Genomic DNA, 15,836 nt, shown 5'->3' on the forward strand with positions numbered 1-15,836 from the left:
TGATCATACTTACGGTTTTGAGTCCATGTTCTGCTTTTCTGGGCAATGATGGCCAATTCAGTACTTTCTAAAACTCTGCCTTCTGATCTGTAGAAAGAGGTACAAATATAATCCCTTATATTGGTTGTGAACATCAAACTATCAGTATAGGTAGCTTCAGTGGTTGATGCGATCTCATATACTACGAAAAGTAGAGAGAGCAACTTAATGTGATAAACTGGAAAAATTAGTGTAAACTCATGACCTTAAAAAGGTGCAGATTTTTTCAACCTGTCACCAGTAATTGTCCCAACAGCAGCAGCACTTTCACCCACCCACTGTCATGTGTCCCTAGTGCCCATGTTTTGTACCTAATGTTGCAGACCACGAAAAAGAATCAGGATACCTGGGTGGGAAATTGATTCCATGTCTCCCAGTGGGAAAAACAGAATTGGTCTGGAATATCATTTTGTTGTCTGGAATCAGTAATAGCTTCAAAAATGTCAAGGGCAGTGCTGAAGCACAGAAGGAGAAATTTAAAGGGGTTTGCATTCGCTAAGCTGGAAGTGTTATCTTCGTAATAGTGGTGATAATCATAATAGTTAATTGAAATAAGTGGAGACTGTGAAAAGCCATGAATTAGTAATTGCATTCAAAAGAGAAAAGTGAATATAAAACGTACAAAATGTAGTTGTAATACAAAGAAGGGTATATATAATAGTATATGTTTAATTATTTATTGATTTTAATAAATAAAGGAGTGTTAATAAATGGGATTCCTGTAAAGCCCTGTGCCATTTGAAATTTTAATAAATTCACTTCTATAAAAGATGTAAACAATCTGCAAAATGCAATGGAAAAAACTACCCACAGAGTAGAATATTTGATTGTAGAAATCTTATCTTTCAACCTATCCACCGTGATTTTGGATAATTTTGATGTCATTCAGCATAGCATAGTTTTTATTACCTGGAATATAAAAGAAAGAAATTAGAAAAAACGAATCATTAGCAATTTAATTTAAATGATGAGTAAATTCCATCTCTCCTACATTTTGCAAATTGTTTATATCTTCCATAAATGCAAATGTATTAAAATTAAAAACTGCACATTTACTTTATGGATAGCTTGAATATATGAGTATTTTGTTTCTTATTTTAATTATGTATTCAAATATCTTGAAAGTACCATTGTAATAATGTGTCTGCTTCAAAATATTTGTGTTTATCAGACTTTAAGTAGTGAGAAAATAAGTGTCTTTCCAAAATGCTTACTGACAACCTACAGCAAGTTTTAGATGAGAACAGCTGAGCTCAGATAAGTTTAAAAAACAAGCAAGCTTTCCTTAATGCTTTAGCCTTTATCCCAATACCCGTATTAAAGGGGAAAATGTGGGCTTCAGAGAGAGACGGATCCTTTCATTGGGGAGACAGCTGAAGCTCAGAGAAGCAGAGTCTGGCCTCAAATCCTGGTCTCAATCTGGGGCAGATTACACAGGTTTTCTGAGTCTCAGTTACTTTGTCTGTGAAATGGGGCTGATATCTATACTAGAGTGATCTCTGTGACATTGGCCATCCCCCCCAGGGCACATTTGTGAGAGAAGAAGGGCTCCATTAATCATTACGCCCAGACAACAGATGTCAGTTGGGACCATTCCAGACAAACGGGGGAGTGGTCACTGTGTAGGGCTTCCATCAGGAGGAGTGAGAGGGTGTGACCACAGTGCTGTCACCTGGGTGGCACTCAGCACTAAATTGATTCCTTGGTCCTCTGCCTGAGACTTGTCTCTCCGTCCTGCTTCCTTCCTACTGCTTGGCTGGTGTCATTTCTATGTGTGTGGGAAGGAAAGAAAAAAACACAGAGAATTGTGAGTTATTTAAGTAATCCAGGAAAAAGTAGGTATTACACCAAGGCTATATACCAAGGCAAGGAAGGATGACTTGGCCCTGGACACCCCCAACAGTCGACTTAAGGGGGGGGTCACGATCTGCTCTAAAATGGTGAATTAGCTAGATGCCCAGATGAGAGCTAACTATGCAAACAAAAATCTCTCATCTCCTTGGAGATGAGACCTCTCGATGGCCTTACTAATCATAACGAAATGCTGGTAAGTACATGTTTTTTAAAAAAAAAACTTTTATTTTTAAATAATTATAGATTCACAGGAAGTTGCAAAGATAGTAGAGATCCGATATACCCTCCACCCAGTTTCCTCCAATGGGTTCATCTTACATAGTCACAGTTCAGTATCAAATCAAGACTTTGACATTGGTAGGTATCGTTACATGTCATTCTATCAGGTGCATAGATTCATGTAACCACCACCACAAACAAGATATAGAGCTATTTCACCCTGCAAAGATCGCCCTTGAGCTATCCATTCAAGGTCACAGCCCCACGCCCACTCACGCACCACCACCATCCCCCGCCAACACTATTCTGTTTTAAATCTCTATAATTTTGTCGTTTGAGAATGTTACATAATTGGAATTATACAGCATGTGAATTATGAGATTAGCTTTTTTTCCCATTTATTATAAGCCCCTGAGATCTATCCAAATTGTTGCATGTATTAATAGTTTATTCCTTTTTATGGCTGAGTTGTGGTCCGTGGTATGGACATACCATATTCACTCACTGAGGGACATTTTGGTTGTTACCAGTTTGGAACTCTGATAAATAAAGATGTTAGACCATTTTGTACAGGTTTTTGTGTGGACATAAGTTTTCATGCATCTGGGATAAATGCCAGGAGTGCAGTTGCTAAGTGGTATGGTAGGTATGTTTAGCTTTTTAAAGGAAGTGCCAAACTATTTTCTAGATTGACTGCCATTTTACACTCCCACCAACAATGTATGAAATGTATGAGATCCAGTTTTTTTGCATCCTTGCAAGCATTTGGTATTGTCATTAATTTTTATTTTAGCTGTCCTAGTAAGTGTATAGTGGTATCTCATTGTGTCCTTAATTTGTATTTCTTTAATACAAAACATATTTTCATGTGCTTATTTGCCATTAATATATCCTCTTTGGTAAAATGTTTCTTCATATCATTTGCCCATTTCTAATTGAAGTGTTTGTTTTTTTAATGTGTTTTGAGAAGTTTGTTTTCTATATATATGTGTTTATATCTATAGGTCCTCATTTTTTTCCTTATTGCAGTCATTCTTTATAGATTGGCAACTCTGTAAGACATTAAGGGCCTGGGTATTGAAGGTTGAACATTAAATATGTATTGTATATGGGTATGAGTCCTCTATCAGATATGCGGTTTGCAAATATTTTCTATCAGTTTGTAGCTTGCCTTTTCATCTTTTAAAAGGGTTTTTACAGAGCCAAAATGTTTAATTTTGAGGAAATCCAACTTATCATTTTTTCTTTTATGGATTGTATTGTTTGAGTCATGTCTAAGAGTTTGGATCTGTATGCATTTTATTTACTTTTCTTGTGTTATTGCACTGGGTAGAACTTTCAGCACTACATAGTAAAAGAACATAGAAAACACTTGCTGTGTTCCCTTCTTAGGGGAAAAGCATTCAGTCTTTACCACTGCGTATAGCATTAGCTGCAGGATTTGTTTGTTTTGTAAATGCTCTTCCTATTTTTCTGAGAGTTTTTATCATGAGTGAGTGTTGAGTCATATGGTAATGGTTTGTTTAAATTCATGAGGAACTGCCAAATTTTCCACAGTGGCTGCACCTTATTGTTATTTTAACAATTTAAAAATATATTCTGGATACTACAATCTTGTCAGATATACGATTTGCAAGTATTACTTTATTCCTCTTTCCTACCTTCTTTGGGAGTTAAACAAATTTTTTAACTATTCAGTTCATCTTCTCTTTTGGTGTTTTACTTATGCCTCTTGCCTCTTTTTTATTTTTTGATGGTTTATGTATGCATTATAATATATGTTCTTAACATATACATGTCATATACTAAGCTTTAAAAAGTACCATTCCAGGGAATTCCTGGTCCAGTGGTTAGGACTCCACGCTTTCATGCCGAGTGCACAGGTTCAATCCCTGGTCAAGGAACTAAGGTCCCACAAGCCATGTGGTGCAGCCAAAAAAAAGAAAAAAGAAAAGAAGAAAAACAAGTACCATTCCATTTATGCCCCTTCCATTCTTTGTACAATTATTGTCATATATCTTATTTCTATATATGTTATAAACCCCCCAAAACATTGTTATATTTGCTTTAAACAGTCAACTTATTTGTATAAAATTGAATAAGATAGAAAAAATTATCTTTTATATATACTTGCATATTTACTAATTCCATGCTATTCCTTTCTTACTGTAAATTTACATGTTCATCTAATATCATTCCTCTTAAGCCCAGAGAATTTCCCTTTGCATTTTTTATAGTACAGATTGGCTGGCTATGAATTTTATTAGCTTTTGTCTGAATGAAAATATATTCATATGTCTTCATTTTTGCTAGATATAAAATTCTAAGTTGACAGCTTTTAATTTTACTTAGCCATTTATACACATTTAAATACATTGTCCCGTTGTATTTTATATTTCTAAAGAAAAGTTAGCCATCACCCTTATTTTTATTGCCCTATATATAATGTCTTTTTTTTTAACTGCTTTTAAGAATTTTTCTTTCCTTTTCATCAGTTGGAATATGATTTGCTTAGGTGTAGATTTCTTTATGTATATCTTGCTTGAGGTGCACTATGATTTCTGAATCTATGGGGTTTTGATCAAATTTGAAAAAATTTTAATAAATATTTCTTTAAATATTTTTCCTGCCCCATTCTCTCTCCTTTCCTTCCAGAACTCCAGTTACGTATATGCTACTTTACTTGTTAGTGTCTCACAGGTGACTGAGGCTTTGTTAAAATTTTTTATTCAGTTTTTTCCTATTGTGTACTTCAGTGTGGATAAATTCTATTAATTTGTCTTCAGTTTTATTGATTCTTTTTTTGTATCTAAACCATTATTAATCCCATTCAATTAATTTTTATTTCATTTGCATTTTTTAGACTTGAGATTTCTATTTTTTTTTTTTTCATATTTCCATCTATCTCCTGAAAATTCCTATCTCTTTACCCGTTATGTTTACATTTTCCTGTAGATTCTTTGGTGTATTTATTATAGCCGTTTTAAAGTTCTTGTCTCCTAATTTCAACCTCTGGGTTGTTTGTGGGTCTATTTTTATTAACTGATTTTTCTGTTGACTAGGCTCACATTTTACAGTTTCTTCACATTTGTTGAGTTTTGATTGCATACTAGAACTTGAGGATAATAGTGTAGAGACTCTGGATTCTGTTATATACCTCTGAAGAATGTTGAGTTTTGTTAAATTACTGGTGGATCACCTTGAGCTTGTGGAGGTTTGTTTTTATGCCTTGTTTGGGCAGGTATATCTCAGTTTTATCCTTAGCCTCGGGAGAATCTCTCTAGTAAAGAGATGTAGTCTTCATTTCTAATGCATGGCACTTTCAGGGATTCACTGGAAAGCCGTAGGTGTTCACCATGCTCTTACAACTTGCTGGGACTCAGACTCTAAAGTCTCTCCCTGTGGCCAGCAGCAGCTGAAATTGCCACTCTTCTTTCAGCTTTCTGACTGTTATTTTCTCTCCAAGCTCCTTGGAGCCTTAGCTGCACATGCATAGTGCAGTGCTTGGTCTAGAATTTGTTCGGAATTTATATGCATATTTGAGAATCGCCTATTTTTGTTTCCACCCTACTAGGACTTCCCCTCCCAATTTCCAGCTACACTGGCAGTCCCAAATTCAATCTTCTCACTCTTCAACAGATTATTCTATGGCTTCCTCCTTGAGTTCTACCCTCTTTATGCCTTACAGACTTGGAAATGACCTCAGGGGAAAAGCCATGCTAATATAGATTTTGCCCATTTTCAAGGGTAAGGTCTTTTTTTTGCCATGATTTCAAGGTCAAATCCCCTCTTTTTCTGGCTACTTTGGTTGTTTTCCAGGGCTTTTAGACAGTTATTTTATCCAGAGTTTGTCATGGTTATTGCTAGAGGACTAGGTCAATACAAGCTACTCTGTCATTAATTAAACTGGAATTGGAATTGATCACAATCTGTTTATATTTGCCCAAGATGTATCAAGATTTATGAGAAAATCTGGAAAAAATACCTCTGCTATGTTCGAATAAATCAAAGATTCATACTATGGGACGTTGGTTTTATCCTTTATCATACCACTCCTTATAAAGATATCAGGTTTTGTTTCCCAGTGCGTTCGCTATCAAAAATTTAGATGACATAATGTGGTAAAAGCCATGTTTTCATTCATTTGGACAGCATTAATTGGATTACAAATTATTACTGAGTTTAATAAAAAGCAACAAACATGTCAAAGTATGACTAAGAATTTTCTCCTGGTTACTGGGGCTCAGATACCTACCACAGGTACGTCATAACAAGTCATTATAGCTTTCCACATTATTGTCAAATTTTTTCATCCACTGAAATATTTATAGAAATCAAAGAGAATGAAGGAAACACATGAAAATAAAAAATAATTAAATTATGTATTCAGAAAATGTTTATAACCACCTATCCCATGCCAAATGCTGTGTAAATACTAAGGATACAGAAAAAAAGACAGAACTCAGGTCCTCAAAGAGTTCAGAGTCCAGTGGGGGAGATAGCAAAGTAAGTCAACAACCAGAAGAGACCAAAGATTGAAGTTTATCAAGGTTTATGAAGAAATTGAGAGTACGGTGTGTAATGTACCCAGAATTAGTTTAGGGCTAGTGGCTCCCAAATCTTTAGAGACATATCACTGGGTAATCAGGTGTGTGAGAAGCTGTTCTCTCTGAAAGTTAAGATCAGACTCAGGGACTTGGGACTGGGAATGGGGGGAAACCTAGTAGAATCTGAGATCACTAGGTTCCTTAAGCTTTTAAGATTGGTGAGAGAAGAGCTTTTGAACTTAACTTAGAATAATACATAAGGCATTCTTCAATTCAGAGACTCCTGTCTAGTTTCAGAAGGAGGTCTGAACATTCTAGGACCTAAATGTTTCCCCTTTAAAATCTAAATGTCACTTATTAAGCTGGGAAAAGTTTCTTTTCCAGTTCTTTGAAGAGGAATGACATGGTTGGTGGATTGAAAAGGCCAGGGGGGCAGGGCCCCTAGGAAAGTGCATGCCAATGGCAGCCTATGAAAAATGAGGAAGGAGTATCTTGCTTGCTGTCCTTTGAAGGGTACCCTGGAGCTGATTTACATCAAGAATGTTTACCCAGCATGTGTGTACGAGAAAAGCATCTTGTTTTCATTTTCATGTTGTATGATATAACAAAGTGTCTATGCTTATAGTTGCTCTGTGGATTTTGCGAGGGCTTTTTTGGAGGTGTTGCTTCCTCTAAAAAATTTACCCTAATACTTTTAAGTGTTTCTAACGTATTAGAACTCAAGTTTCCAGTCTACACGTCCACATTCCTGTCCTGAGCTTTCAAGACATAATATTCATTTGAAGGGCAATAAATATGTAAAATGAGCCATCCTGTATGAATTGAGAAATTGGGTTAAGGTGAAACACCCCAGATGGGATTTTAGTGATCACAAAGTTAATTTATGTTCCAGTATGTTTTTCCAAAACGTGAAAGCCTTCTTAAACAAGAATACAGGCTTTGCACAACATGAAATTGGCTTCTAGAATAGATTTTAAGTTTTAAAAAATAACTTATTTACTGTTTATTGAGAAAATACTGAAGTTCTGCATGAAAAGATTTAGTGTCTCCAAATTAGAAAAATCCAAGTGAGCATTACGTGTGCAAAAATGGCTGGATTAAGAGCTACATCTGAAAGTTGATACCTGAAGAGGGAATATTTTTTCCATAAACTTTTTGTGCGACTATTCCTGGATCCACTAGGCATGTTGTTTTCCTTGAAAATATAGGCTATTCCTTCATAATTCTGAATCTGACCATTCTCTCATATGCTATGCAACTTTTAGTGTAAAAAGGCCTCCTCTTTGAAAATGTAGGATATGCATTGTATTATGGAAATTGAAAAAGGAATGTATTTTATTCAAGTTGATTTTTCAACTTTGAGAATCTTTTCTGCTATCTTTGGCATGGACATTTCCATTTTTGCTCACAAATGAAAATATCCTTTCTTGTGATAATCCTGAGATTCTTTCTTGAGTAACCCTCAAATTATTGCCTAATTTTCCCAGCTTTTTCAATCCCGTGAGCTCCAAGAATAGGATCATGGTGGTCCGAACCCAAGATGTCAGTTCAAACCCTCCTGCTTATTCTTTAGAGACCTCTCTTCAAACCTCTCTACCCTGCTCTCTGTCCCTAGACCTGTGTGGGTTGACCCTCTATGAATTACAAAGCATTTTCACAAGATTATCTATTTTGTTCCTTTTTACAAATGAGAACTTGATGGTCAGGGATGTTGGTGGCATGAGAAGACTCAGCCTCCATCCTGGTTTCCACTGACAAGCTCCATGCTTCTCCTCTCGGGCTCTGCTTCCCAGAACCGGACTCTGATCCCACACGGCAGAGACAACCCTCCTTGGAGCCCCTGGTGACGCTGCTGGCCGGCAAGGACACCGGATGGACAGGACTGATCTCCTTTGGTTTATCTCCTCCTCCCATCTGAATGCCCAGCGCAGGGCTGGAGGGTCAAAGGCACTGGAAAAAGTGCCTGTAGAACTAAAGCAAATGGTGTTTAGTTTTCTTCCCCCCATTGTATTCATCACTGAATTCCTTCTAATCCCCCTTTACTACTACTAATAATTATTATTTTCCTTAGACCACCAGTGTTCATTGAAGATGTAATATGTGTTAATTTGGCCGGTTTTTGCTCATTAATCTGTCACTTACCCTCATAACCTCCCAGAAAAGTGATTCTTAATACCCCATTTTGTAGATGAGGAAACTGAGGTTTAGAGAGAAGACGTAGCTTGCCCCCAAATCCCAGTGTCAGAAGGTCGTACTGCCTGCTTTGCACATGGTGCGTCTGATCCAGAGCCGGTGCTCTCAGGTCTCATGCTAGACGCTGCCCCGGCCCCCCGCCCCCTCCCCCAAGTAGAGGCCACCATGCCTGCTCCAGGTTCGTTTCTCAGCAGCAGCACCTACCTTTGTGAAGTACCTGTTCGTACCTGAAAGCGTACTAGATTCTGTTCGAATAGAATACAACTTAGAATTTTAAAATTTCAGGAACGATGACCATTTCCACCCTGCTTGGTTTTGCTTGTGCGTTTCCTGTCTCCTGCCCTCCTTCACGGACTTGCTTGTTCCTCAAAGTCCAGGGCCCTCCCTGCCTGCCCCCCGTGCACTGAATCACCCCATCACGCTCTTCCTGTGCCTCTGCTTTGCTTACGTCTCTCTTTGAATGTAGTGAATGAGTGTCTCACATCTCTGTTCTCGTACGTGGATTGTGAGAGCCCTGGTTTTTTTCATGTTTATATGCTTGCTTAGGGCAGTGTTTGGATGTAATAAGAACTTCTTAAATGTTTAAATGGTTTAATCTACTTGGTGCACATTTAAAATATTCTTGGAGTAGGGTATACAATAAACAGAATTATCAAAAAATGTGGATATACAGAGTGCTTTAGTTTTGTCCTTAAATTCAGTGTATACTTAACCCTTTTTTTTTCTTTAACATCTTTATTGGAGTGTAATTGCTTTACAATGGTGTGTTAGTTTCTGCTGTATAACAAAGTGAGTCAGCTATACGTATACATACATCCCCATATCTCCTCCCTCTTGCGTCTCCCTCCCACCCTCCCCATCCCACCCCTCTAGCTGGTCACAAAGCACCGAGCTGATCTCCCTGTGCTATGCGGCTGCTTCCCACTAGCTATCTATTTTACATTTGGCATCCTTTTTTTGTTAATAATCCCAAGTACCCAAATCAGACATTATCAGACAGCAATTTTAAAAAAATCTTCATGTTCTGGCTATGTAGTGGGAGTTTACTGATATTATTGCAATTTTCAAAATGTGACATTAGAGCGATGGGAATGGACTATATGTGCACTTCTCTTCTGCCTTTCTCTCTCTGACCCCGTATCCCAGTCCCGAAAACCGTTTTATTTTCATCTGGGACTATCTTATTATTTTATTAGATCATTTTATTCTTCAGATCTAACTACTGAAATAACTAGTGTGTATCAATAATTTCAAAAAAACATTTACTTTGCAAAATAGTAATTGCTAAAAAATGATATAATGAAAGCTAGTTGGATTTAATCTGTTGGTTTGTTTGTGGTCAGTGGATTCTTGTTTCACCATATGAAACAGTATTTCATGGTGTCACAAGTTACTAGTTGTCACGGAAATCAGTAAGGAGTATGTGGGGCAAAAGTAGCCACTGAGTTCGAAATTGGATATGAATTTGCAATTTGAAAAATCCAATTGGAGATGTAGGGAGTTTCATTTACTTTTTTTCTTTTGTGCTGCAGATTAATCTTAAAGATAATGGTGACATGTATAAAACACATATTGGACATGACAACAGCAGAAAGGATCCCAGGTGGTACCTGGAAGAAATTAAACTTGAAAATATAGAGCTGTTTTGTCTACCTGTTGATTCCTGGATAGCTGAGAATGAAAATGGTGCAATACGTGGAAGGAAATGCCCATTGTGAGAACTAACAAAGCACCCTTGCCAGGTACAGAATTTCATTTCCTTTGCGATGTGTATTAAAAATTTAAATAATTGAGATTAGTTGGGACACAGGTCAGCAATCTTCTTCTGTAGCTGGCCAAACACTAAATATTATGCTTTGGGGGCCATGAAGTCTCTCAAAACTACTCAACTTTGCCAGTTAGTGAGACACTGCTATAGATAATACATAAACTAATGGAATGGCTGTGTTCCAACAAAGCTTTATTTGTGGACACTGAATTTGGAATTTTATATAATACTATTTGTCAAGGAATAGTATTCTGCTTTTGATTTTTTTGTTTTTTTTTCTTGACCACTGAGGAACAGTAACAAGCATTTTTATCTCCTGGACTCTGTGGACACAGGTGCTGGCAGATTTGGCCCAGAGGCCGTAGTTTGCCTCTGCCTGACTTAGAGCACTGGGGCTTCGGGATTGACACTTGTCTGGCTGCTCAGAAGGGAAAATGTCCACAAAAAAGAGGTATGCATGTCGTCAGCTCATCTTTCTGTAAACTCTTTTGCTAGCCATTTAAATGTGACTTTCTTCTTGGCTATACCATGTTAACAAATGTTAGCAATCATGAACTTCGAAGCACCTGAATTCATTTACTAAGTTTTTGTTTTTATTTTTGCCCAAAAGTGAACTCATACATGGCCTTACTTTTCTCTCTATCCATTTCCTGTGTCTCTGATAACCACCCTGTCATTGCTGCCACCACTGTAGTAAAATTGTTCTCTCAATGGATACCCATGGCCTCTTTGTTTAAATGCCCCTGTGTGTACATGTTTGTGTGCATGCACACGTTTTCTCCGTGTCCCAGACCCCTCGTGTGAAGAGGCAGAGATTTCTGGAGCCTCTGGAAGCAGACACACTGGGTGAGTCTGGGCGTGGCCATGTGTTTATAGCCTCGTCACCCTGGGCAACCTTCTTAGCCTTCCTTGGCCAACATTGCCTTATCTATAAAACGGGGATAAAGGTAGTGCCTGTGTCATAGGATTGCTTTAAGTCTGAGCTAATGCACTTAGTCTTTAGGGTAATGTACTTCGGGTACTTAGCTCCTGGCACATCGTAATCATGCAGTAAACACTAGCTATTACCGTCACTACCATTAAATCTCTGTCCAGCCCTGACTTGCAGCATGTGATACCAACCTAGTTCTGTTTCCTCTGATTTTTTTCTGTTTTTATCACTGGCTCCACCTGGTCCTTGTCCGTTGAACATGCGGGTTGAAATGCTGGATTCCTCCGTGCCTGTTGAGCCTCTCCCCAACTTCTGAGGTTCACTCTGCACAGAGGAAAACCAGCCTTCACCCTCGGCTCTGTCCTCTTTCCTGCCCAGAGCCCCAGTATCCCATTAAGCGACTCGATGTCTCATCATTTTTAATACCCACTCGTGGTCTATTCATTCAACCATTCCACACGCAAAGGTAAACACATGTGTACCAACAGGTATTAGGCGCCTAGGGTGTGCCAGGAGTAGCGAGCACCGTGCAGACAGGGCTCCTGATCCCACAGTTGTTCATTTTTCACGGCTCTCATTGGCATCTTCACTCTAACGACCCCCCTCTTCTCCCCTCCCATCAGTTGCTTGTTTTCTGCTTCCCTCGGAAGGCTTGGCTCCGAGGATCACGGGTGCTTGGAAGCCATCACATCCCCCTCCGCCTCAGCCTGTTTCCCCTACATGTATGTGGGGAGTCTACCCTCCCCATGGGCTTCCTGTGAAGTAGCTGCATCTCCCCGCGGGACCTCTACATGATAGAATGACGCATGCGCCGTGTGCCATAGAAATACTTGGTTAATTCAGATATGGTGAGAAAGATTTAGGATAAGACCAGGTTAATGAATGGAGAAATGTTTTATAATAGTAATTCTTTTTGTATATATTTTGACAGTTTGCAAAAGTGCTTTTTCATATAAAATCTCATTCAGTACGTACAGCTCCAGACCCTAATGGTTTTAGTTGTTCTACAGTCATGTGAGGATGGCAGTGGTGTCCAGGGATGTCCAGAAGACTGAAGTGGAAAAGATAGAAGGATCCTAAGAAATGTAGAATCCTGGTTTTCACCCTTCATCACCCTAGGACCTATCTAAACTATTCACCCAGTTGCAAACATTTGTCAAGAATCCATTCTGCTTTTTAAAAACGATGTATAGAAGAATTTTGAAATACACAGTACCAATAAGAAAGAGAAGAAATCTTAGTGGTTTGTTTTATTTCTCAATCTGCAGTGTTTTAAAAGGCTGCATTATTTTAAAATGAACTTTATCTAAACTCTATTAGGCAACTATTTTGTATTTTTTCCAGTTGCCTCCTAGTTGACATACTTGCACAATTTTTACATGTAGAAAAATGTGGAGGGCAGTTGTATGGGTTTTTTAAAAAATCCAGGATACAAAAGAAACTTCATTGTGCTTTACATGAACTATTGATTTGGGGTTCATTTAACTTGAGCAGCAATAAAAGCTCAGCAGGCCTCCCCTGCATCTTTCTGTTCATCCTTTCCCCAGACTAGCTAATGAAACTTTTCCATTAGCATTTCCCATTTAGAGGGGTAATTTCTTAGCTGAAACACACCAACCATTTCTTAAGACATTTTCTCCTACAAAATAATATAAGGTAATACATGATACCTCGCTGTAATCTCAGCCAGACTTCTCATTTTTCTCTGGTTCTGACAAATTAGTCCAGGTGCCCCTTTCCCAGACTGAGTATTTGCTCATTTAGGAGAAAATCATTAAAATAAGAAAGTGAAAAAATAATGACACCTCAATGTTGGGGCATGTCCTGGTGAGCACGGAGCAGGCTGGGGTGCTGAGTCTCCCCTTTGGAAAGTCATGCTGGTGCCACAGAGAGGTTCATTTACTCTTCCTGTGACATCACGGGAAGCCGCAGCAGATCCAAACCACTGGATCGATGCTTCTCCGGTTTGGATTTGGAAGGAGGAGTAAGGAGGGGTTGACCTTCAGTATTTTAAAATTGTTTGTCTGTCAAAACATTTTGAAGCCGGCTTAGGGAAGAACACAAAGAGGGATGTGGAGGAATTTTTTTTTTCAATTAAGCTATTAATACGTTGGGTTGCCAGGCTGCATAGAGTCCTAGGGACCCACTGGAGGTTAATACATATTTTTAATTTGGTAGCACAAAATAGTGCTTTTCCTTGCAGCTGGCCCTTACACTCCGAGCCAATTAATATTGTGACTTTGCCTCTTCTTTTCAAAAGATTGCTGGAATGTTTTCAAAAGATTGCTGGAATGTGTTCAAAAGAAAAGGATTCTGAGACCATTAGGCTCTAAATCATCACCCTTTGGGGGCCTGAGCTAGGTTGCTGATGGGATCAGAGTGATCTCCTCCTGGACGTGAGCCCCAGCAAGTGGAGCTCCTTCGCGCATGCGGCTTCCACACCTTCCTGCTAGGTGTTCTCGTCTGCCGTTTGTGGGGAAAGGCCCTGGGAGCTGCTGTTGGCCCTCGGTGGGTTGTCCTGCAGGATCTGTAGTCGATGGCCTGGCAGGGATGCCCAGAGCTGATAAGAATGCCGGCTCAGCTCTCAGCAGCCTCCTCACATTCTGGCTCCAGGCTTTCTTCTCGAGAGATGGATGGTAGCGGGAGATGAGGTCTGGGGCCACATCTGGGGGTGAATAAATGTTTGATGCTAGGTGTTGGCAAGTGCACACGAGGTGTGCTTAGTGGTTTCCTTCAAATCAAGAAATAACTGTGAGAGAATATAAGAAAGTACCATCGTAATAATGTATCTACTTCAAAATATTTGTGTTTATCAGACTTTAAGTAGTGAGAAAATAAGTGTCTTTCCAAAATGCTTACTGACAACCTACAGCGAGTTTTAGATGAGAACAGCTGAGCTAAGATAAGTTTAAAAAACAAGAGAGCTTTCCTTAATGCTTTAGCCTTTATCCCAATACCCATATTCAAGGGGAAAATGTGGGCTTCAGAGAGAGACAGATCCTTTCATCGGGGAGACAGCTGAAGCTCAGAGAAGCAGAGTCTGGCCTCAAATCCTGGTCTCAATCTGGGGCAGATTACACAGGTTTTCTGAGTCTCAGTTACTTTGTCTGTGAAATGGGGCTATGATACCTATACTAGAGTGATCTCTATGACATTGGCCGTCCCACGCAGGGCACATTTGTGAGAGAAGAAGGGCTCCATTAATCATTATGCCCAGACAACAGATGTCAGTTGGGACCATTCCAGACAAACCGGGGAGTGGTCACTGCTTGGGGCTTCCATCAGGAGGAGTGAGAGGGTGTGACCGCAGTGCTGTCACCTGGGTGGCACTCAGCACTAAATTGATTCCTTGGTCCTCTGCCTGAGACTTGTCTCTCCGTCCTGCTTCCTTCCTACTGCCTGGCTGGTGTCATGATGGGAGGACAAACACAAAGAACAGCTTGGGTAGAGGACAGGCTCTTTTCAGCCCCACAGCCAGAGGGGCTCTCTGAAAATGTCAATCAGATTCTGTCACTCTTTTGCTTACTACGCCCCAAAGGTTTCCCAACTTGCTAAGAGTAAAAGCCCAAGTCATCACCACCTCATACCAGTCCTTCCCTGGCGCCCTCAGCTCCAGCCTCAGCGCTTCCCGATGTCGCAGGCAAGCTGTCCCTCTGTCCCCAGGCCTCAGCCCTTCTGCTCCATCCGCTGTCCCCTACCTCCCCGGCCTCTGCACGGCCAGTTCCTTCACCCTCCATCAGGTCTCTGGTCCAGGGGCCTTCTCAGCTGGAAATTCCATCCCTCCCTTACCCTGGCATTTCTTTTCTTTCTACAGCTCAAAGGTACTTCTTTTTCAGCAGTAAGATAAATAATTTCAACCATGGGGATTCAGCCCCGAACCGCCAACGTATATGGTCTCGGACCACAAACCTTCAGTGCAGATGGAGGTGTCTGCACGTGCTTGATGCTGAATCTCATTTACCATCTGTGTCTGAGCTCTGATTCTTTTGGGCAGTTTGTATCAACACGATCACACCACGATGAGTGCTGAGAAAGCTTAATTCTTGGTGGCCTGCAAGAAAGCACTGAAACAGTCCATTAATTATATCCAGTTAGAGATTCAGCCGAGGGGCTCGTCTTAGTGACGCTGAGTTGTGCTGCCTGCGTAGGCTTCCTGGTGCCGGGGGTTACACTCCCCAGGCGGTGCCAGCAGGCTCAGGGCTCACCGGGCCCCCTCCCCCCCGCACCCCTCCCCATGCCCATGTGCAGAGGGGCGGGCCCCACACGATCCTGGCGGGGCAACGTT

The 15,836-nt window shown here is 39.9% G+C and overlaps 1 pseudogene; it reads left to right on the top strand.

Annotated features, from left to right (window-relative positions):
* LOC137751010 (lipoxygenase homology domain-containing protein 1-like) overlaps positions 1-15,836 on the top strand; it is a 101,394-nt pseudogene that overhangs the window by 68,248 nt on the left and 17,310 nt on the right.

Source organism: Eschrichtius robustus, chromosome 17 (genome assembly GCF_028021215.1).
Source record: "Eschrichtius robustus isolate mEscRob2 chromosome 17, mEscRob2.pri, whole genome shotgun sequence".
Lineage (NCBI taxonomy): Eukaryota > Metazoa > Chordata > Mammalia > Artiodactyla > Eschrichtiidae > Eschrichtius > Eschrichtius robustus.